The 7,788-nt window shown below is 37.5% G+C and overlaps 1 pseudogene; it reads right to left on the bottom strand.

Moving 5' to 3' along the window:
• Nucleotides 1-2,453: 2,453 nt before the first annotated feature.
• LOC117022065 (protein N-terminal asparagine amidohydrolase-like) overlaps nucleotides 2,454-7,788 on the bottom strand; it is a 77,603-nt pseudogene continuing 72,268 nt past the window's right edge.

Raw genomic sequence — 7,788 nt, 5'->3', positions numbered from 1 at the left:
TTTGAAAACAATTGGCTGACATTAGCCCAGAGAGTTAATTAAAGGGAAACTGGTTAGACAAGAATTATACTCATTTTTAAAACGTTTGCCTGTATGACTAACGTTGAAATCATTAAGAATAAGAACCGAAAGTTAGATTTCTAAATTCTAACAAATTCTATTTACCTAACTTTTAGATTGGCTTAATCTAAATTTACTTTGTTCCCCTCTTTATAATGCACTTTGCTTTGAAAATGATATTACACTGTTCAATGTCATCTGCTTTTTTACAGTTGTAAGACTTTTTTTTTTTTTAAGTTTTAGCTTCTCATGCCTCTTTAGAATAAATTTTATCTTTCTCCCAAGGCCTACTATCCAAATTCACTGAGTAAAGACCCTGTAAAATCTTCTGTGGGTTTTAAGTTTTTGTAATTTTAAATCCATTGACTAATTTAGTGCCATTGAGTTCTCAATCTTCAGGGGAAATTCTTTTCATTTAATGGTCTTGCTTTCATTGAGATAAAGATATCTATTTTTAAAACACCTTTAATGCCAAATGAAATTGAAATGATTAATTGAATTGTTCTGTATTTCCCTGTACAAAGGATTTTCTAATCCTATACTCTGTCATTTGAGTGTATAGAAAGGACTAGAAAGGAGGTTAGTAGGAATGATCTACATTTTGGAATTAATGTACTTTTTTTTTTTTTGGAAATACAGCATCTATAATTTCAAGGTCAGCTTAGGGAGAAATAATACTGTAAGAACAATATTTTTCCTGTGCACAAAACTTCATGTTTTCTCCCGATTGTTACCTTATTTGATTTTGGAGAGAGAACATTCTGGTATAATACAGTGCAACAGATTTTTGCCCCCGGGGCCTAATTTCCTGAGTTCAAATCTCAACACCATGTTTTCTAACCAAGTGGTTTTGTATGAGTTACTTAGTTCCTAGACGCCTCTTTTCTCATGTCTAATATGATAGTAGTAATACTAACATCTATCTCATTGGATGTTGTGAGGTTGCAGTGAATTGCTTTAAGGATTAAGTACATTTTTTAGAATAGAGCCTGGTCTAGAGTTACACATACATTATCATCATCACCATCATCATCGTTCAAGAACACAGGTTGAAGTATGACCACAATTTACATTCCTTGAACTTCAAATCGTTGTAGAGTTGCGATAGATACTGTTGGATACTCACTCCAACATTAGTTTCCCTTTCTTCCCTGTTAAGTGAATGCTGTTAGCAAAGTACCCTGTCATGGGGATAAATTGAGAGGTGCAAGCCAGTCATGGTTCTTGCAGTTTTAGCCACTGAGATGTAATAGGAAATTTCCTGGGGATTTTCTGGGAAATATTTTCCTCCCTGTTAAGTAATAGAGCTCATTTGTACGCTTCTCTCTTTTCCTGCTTTGGATGTTGTGGTCTGAGAATATGATGCCTACTGGTGTGGCAGCTATCTTGTGATCATGAGGCTACAGGCCTGAATACTCTCAGTTCTTGTTGATATTTTTGAAAACAGGACAACATCTAGACTTGTTAACAATAAATATTTAAAATTTAAGAGATTGTTAGTAAATTTTTCATATCTGTAATTGAAAACAACTGATAGTTTAGCGATGGATTGTTTTGGTTGAAATGTCAGAAACCCAACTCAAACAAGGGAATTTATTCAGGCACTGAGAATAGTTCATTCAGTCAAATGAATTGTTATAAGAACCATGGTAGTTCTAACAACCTCAGAGATGGAAACGAGGACCTTGAATGCCATTGCCCTCTCCATGTCTCCTCTCTGTTTCTTTCTGTCTCATCTCATTTGTTTCTACTGCAGATGAACTTTTTTTCTGGTGGCATTGGTGCTCAATTAGAAAAAAACAAAACAATAAAAATAGCCAAATCTCTCTTAGCTTCTGTTTGAAAAAAGAAAAAGCTAGGAAATAATGCTAATTTGATTTTTGCACCAATTGCTACAGCCAGGAGAGGAGGTTAGATCAGCCCACTGCTTTGACCAGGAGAGTGAAGTGTCTTTCTGGTAGACTAAGTGGGATAATACACATATGCTGGATGGACAATTACCAAGGGACAGGCAGCCACCTTATGTATTTCTAGTATAAAAATTTAATAGTTGTGAAAAAGATTTTCCCTGGGGCTGCTTGGATTATAGTTTGAATTAGTTTGGATACGATGTCTACTGGGGTCATTTCTCATTTTCCTGGACTAGCTTGACCCTGTTTGTATGTGACCAAATGAGAAACTCAGACTCTGGAATGCTGTGAGGGAATGCTCAGGTCGAATTTGCTAATGTGCCTCACATTTTCATTGCATAGAGGCTGCTTGCTCTGTGGGCTACACTGTGCTGAGATTTGAAATGGGCTAACAGTCAGATGACGTATCATGACTTCTTCGGTTCTTGCCAGAGCCTATTAACGCTGGGTCCTGACCCCTTATGAAGAATTCTTCTTCATCTCTCACAAGTGCTTACCAGGAGCCATGTGGCATTCCCTGAGTGCCACTCCATACTGGACATGGCTGCTGGGTCCCTTGCTGCCTGCCGGGGTCCCTGCTGCTGCTAGACACTGCTGCCGCTCCTCAGAACTGCTGTGTCGCGGACACTGCTGATCCATTCTCTCAGCTCTGCTGCCATACTTGGCCAAGTGCTGTGGTTTCTCCCTGCCCATGGCAGCTCCTTCTTTGTCTCCCACTGGGCTCCACTCCCACCGGCAGGCTGAGGGCTCTGAGGTAGCATATGGAAAAGTAGGGGCAATGCCTCTGCCCCCTTTATGTGCTACACTGCTAAGGGTTTTTCCAAACTGCACTATCTTACAGAGGTTTTAATGAAGACCTTGGCTCTTCTTACTTCTTGCCTTATGACCAGCCCTTTTCTCTTCCTTTCCTCTCATACCCCTGTGCATGGCACCTACACTTAAAAGTCATGCATGGAGCTGTGCCAGGGCCAGACATATGACAAACATCAGAATCACCCTCCACCTTTTACTGGAAGAGGGATTTGCTGCTTAGCCTCGTTTGTCCTCTTGACATTTTTTCCTCTTGGGCTGAGTTACCTACCAGGAGTTTCTTCAGTTTTGAATGAAGATTTCTGGCAAGCTTATTCCACCCACCATTTCACCCTGCAGGTGCAGACTTGTCTCAGCTGAGAGGTGGTACCACGAGGCCTGTGGTTTTCAGAGTCTTGGGCTTAAAATATCAGAAACATTTCAGAAAAAGGACCCTGCTATAGGAGCTCCAACTCTATTTTGCCTGAAATAGTAAAATCCAAAATACTCTCACTGCTACTATTTACTATTTCCATTATTTCATAAGTTGAAAAATGTAAAACTTATGACAAAAATGTCATTTTTTAGAAAAAAGTATTCTGTTTCAGAAATATGCATTTGAAAGTATATCTACAGACACATTCAGCAGTATCTAAATCTGACTGCACATCATAATACATAATACCCCTATTCACATAGTTTCTAGACTTTATCCCCAGAGATGTTGATTGGCGACGGGGAGCTACACATTTAAAATCTCCCCAGGTAATTCTAATGCATCCACTCAGATAACATGTGGACTATTTTTCTCTTTTCCTTTCTCCCCCCATGAAGTGGTAAAAAATCCATCACAGATCAGCAATGGTCTGTAGACTGGCTCTTGAGTACCATATGACTCAAATAAAATCTGGAACCCTGGTTAAGAGTTCCCTGAGATGGTAATATGCTTTCTTTCCTCACTAGATGTAAGTACTAAATGGTAAAATGTTACAGGTAGGAAAATTATGTGACTTGATCCAGGTCAAGCATGACAAGTGTTAAGTGATAATGAGGTATCCGTCAACGGCAGCGACTGTTAGAATGTCATGCTGCAAAGGGTGCTAAGGATGAGTCCCAGCCCAGAAGAAATCGGTACCATAATGATTAGCAGTGTCTCTTCAGGATAGGAGAGGAGTGTGGTGGCACATGTGGCATGTACTTGCCGTTGTTAGTCTGGCTCCTTGTAGATGTATGTATAATGTTTGAGAAAATATGAGTGGATTATAATGGTTTTAATTGCTCTAGCATTCTCTTTATTTATGATAGTACAGTAATAGTCGAATTGACACTGTAGTAAAATAATGCCTCAATGCCTGTCATCTCAAAAGTCTTTGTGCATTAAGAAGTCATTTAATGTAGAGCTGAGTTACAATTACTGCACTTCAATTGAGGCCATACTATTGCATTGCATCTGTGCGGACACTAAGGTACGTTACAATTTATTGAATGAATATTTATTGGGCATTTATTACACACCATTTCTAGGCAGTGAGCTTAGGAAGAAAGAATGGAGAGAGTCCTTACCTGAAGGAAACTTTATATATTGGGGGAAGCAGATCTCTAAATAAATGATGATAATAATAAATATGTACAAAGTACTCCAGAAACAATAAAAAGAGGGATTTACTCTGAATTTTAAATGAAGAAGAAAGACAGTTTGTATTTCAATTGAAAGAGTGATAGAAATTAGCAGAGTAAATTATTTAAAAATTGCTTTGTAGGACCTAGAATATATTGCTGAGTGTGGTCATTGAGTCTTTGGGCTACAGAATTTTATAACATCAACTGGATATGACATTTACTTCTTTGAGACAACATATAACTTAATTTTAGTGTCTCGTGGTGTTTACCTTACATTTTATTAGCATAATTGTCAAGAACCATTCCCCTCAATGGATTATAAGCCGAATAGGACAGTATATCTATATAGGACAGTACATCAAAATAGGATGTAGGAGAATGTCCACACGTTAGTCCTAGAATCCTTATGTGTTAACCGTGTGACCTTGGGCAAGGAAATTTAAAAACAATTCTTTATAACTCCTCGTCTGCTAAATAAGAATGATTATAACTACCATAATAGGTGGTTGTGAACATTAAATTGGGTATGTATCTAAAAGTGCGTGGCAATTAGTAAGTACTCAATAAATTTTAACTATTACTAATATTATTATTTGTCTTTGAGCTCTAAATCTGTACCTATATCACAATGGGCTTGCAGTGTTGTTTGAAATTAAGGACCCTTCCTTCACTTTCCTGAATTTCTTCTTCATCAGTCATTCCATCCATCCATTCATCATCCATCTATCCATCCATCCATCCTTCCATCCATCCATCCATCCATCCATCCATCCATCCATCCATCCATCCATCCATCCAGGTTATCTACTATGTGCCTGACACCACTCAAGACTCATATTCCCAAAGAGCTCAAAATCTTTTCTTCTGAGTCTACTTTCATAACTCTTTTGTTTTTCTTTCCAACTCTCTCCCTAGAGTATTTCAGACTAAGTTAACTGTGAAGCTTTACTAGAATAGCTTAGTCCTAGTTTGAAACTCTGCCTTTCTTATTTCTTTAAGGGAGGAGTGTGTATGCATAATTCAATGTTTGTGTCAGAGATGGTGGAGGAATGGAGTAACCTGGTTATTGCTTTCCATTGAACAACTCCCTGGTTTTCTGGAGGGGATACGATTTCACAATTGGTAATATCGCTAGGTCAAAAACTCATTTAAAAACTCTTAGTGTTTCTAGAATATAATTTTGAGTTAAGTGAAAGTACCATATAAACCATCAAGCTCAATCAAATTAATATAATATATTCTTAGGGTCCTGTATCATATCCAGATATATATGCCAATGATTTCAGCATTTGGTACACCTTATGGGTGTATACTTTTAGTGTTCTCTGACTTCATTTATATTAATGTGTTAGATAAAACTTAAATAAGAGAGAAATTAAGAATAAGGTATTATTCATATGAAACATTGTAGCACCACTATTTTTACCTAAATCTTGGGTGTAAAACTTCTTACAGGAAAGACATCTAAGCTTTTCAAATTATATTATATCCATAAATGGAACGGGAGTCTCAAACAGCATTTATCTCTAAGTCTGAGTTATAGCTCACTTCATTGCTCTCTAAACATCACGTTTTCCACTAGAGATGTAGGACATGCTCTTTCAGCTCAGTATTCTGTGGAGCGCAAGTGTGGTGCATTTACATTGGCAGCTCCTTGGGAAGAAAGAAGTTAGCATGGGGAACATTGAAATCGTACAGTACAGGAGGTTTGAAATACAAACGTTGACGTGCTAAGCTTTCAGAAAGTAGTAATTTCCCTGATTTTTATTAGAAAGAGGATATACAAGCATAGCAACAAATGTTAAATCAGCATCTCTCCCTCTTTTCCAGCTTTTATGATCAGTGTTAATGGCAGCTGCTGTCACACAGATTATGGCTGCTTTATTTCAGAGGAGTCTAAGAAGCAGAGCGTAGTATGAGTATTTTATACACATATATTTTTAAAGTCAGCCATTTGGGTTTGCAGGAATGACAAATGATTCCTAGGAGGGCTGAAACGGAGAGGGATGGAGTAAAAGAGGGAAGGAAGTGGGTAAAATAGCATCATTTATTTGATGTAGAAATTTGGATGTTAGTTATAGTCCACATTTGTTAGCCATTTTATTCTAACCTAAATGGTGCCAGAATTATTTTATTGATCAGCTGCCCTGGGATTGGAAAAGCTGCATTCTGACCAGGGCCATGTGATTTTTACTTCCCATTACAAATCAGCATGGGCCTCCAGAGTGTAGTTAGTTTAACTACGTTTGTGATTATTTTGTGAAAGATAAAATCCACTATCTGTCACTTCCCACACCTTCAAGCCCTTATGTGAGGTTTACAAAGTCATAAGAAGGAGATAATCTCTACCATCTTTCTTCTAGTGTATTCTGTATGTTTGATAAGAAGAGCTAATGTGTACAACTATGGTACAAAAAGTACCCACAGCGAACTGTGTCCCTATTGAATAGCAACAGTACTATTAGCTAGAAAGGAAGCTTTCAGGCCGTTTCTGACTTAAAAATATTTTGTAGATGGACAAGATGTAAAAAGAGACATCAACATTCCTGCTCCATTCTCATCGCCCTATTAGAGCTGCAGCCAAAGAAGACATTATGATAATGTTTGAAGGTTTTAGAAAATGTGTTGGTGCAGAAATGGAGGAAAGAAAGAACCACATAGAGGACCTGGCCCTCAGCCTGTATGAGGGAATAGAGTGACCTGGTGATTACTTAGCCTTTATAGCTGCCTTCTGAATTAAACTCTAGACACTCCAAACTTCTTTTGTTCCTTCACTGCCAAGCTGTTAGGATATTTCTTTTGTTCATTTTTTCATTCACTAACAAATATTTAGTAGTTAATATGGACCAGGCATTCTACTAAGTACACTGGTAAGTGAGATGGAAACAGTTTCTGTCCCTACAGAACACAGATGGAGATGACATAATTAGAAATCTAAGTGCTAGACAAACATAGGACAAAAACACCTGATTTCACCCATAGAGATTAGGGAGGGCTTCCTCAATGAAGCAACTTCTAAACTAATCACTAAAGGATGAATAGGAGTTACATTCTAAATCATATGGTTTCATAAGATAATGTATATGAAATAACTTGTAAATTGCAAAGCGCTGTGTAATTATATTTCATTACTGCTCTTCCTATAATCATGTAATTTTGAAATTATCAGGTATCTAAACGTAGCTAAATATATTTGATATATGTCATGGTGGCAGTATTGTTATTGGAGGTGGGAAGCATCTTATTGTTTATATTACATTGTTTTTCCATACCCGGGTAAAACACATCACTTTCTAGAACTAGTGGTCTATAACTGCCTAAATACATGGTCTACTTAGATTTAGGGACTTAGTTAGCTAGACATTTCCCAGGAGGAGGGGTTGGATGGATAAACAGCTTTTATCCTGCA

The sequence above is a fragment of the Rhinolophus ferrumequinum genome, chromosome 5, assembly GCF_004115265.2.
Source record: "Rhinolophus ferrumequinum isolate MPI-CBG mRhiFer1 chromosome 5, mRhiFer1_v1.p, whole genome shotgun sequence".
Taxonomy (NCBI): domain Eukaryota; kingdom Metazoa; phylum Chordata; class Mammalia; order Chiroptera; family Rhinolophidae; genus Rhinolophus; species Rhinolophus ferrumequinum.
Note: the sequence above shows the minus strand (reverse complement) of the source record. Positions and strands in the feature narration are given on the sequence as shown.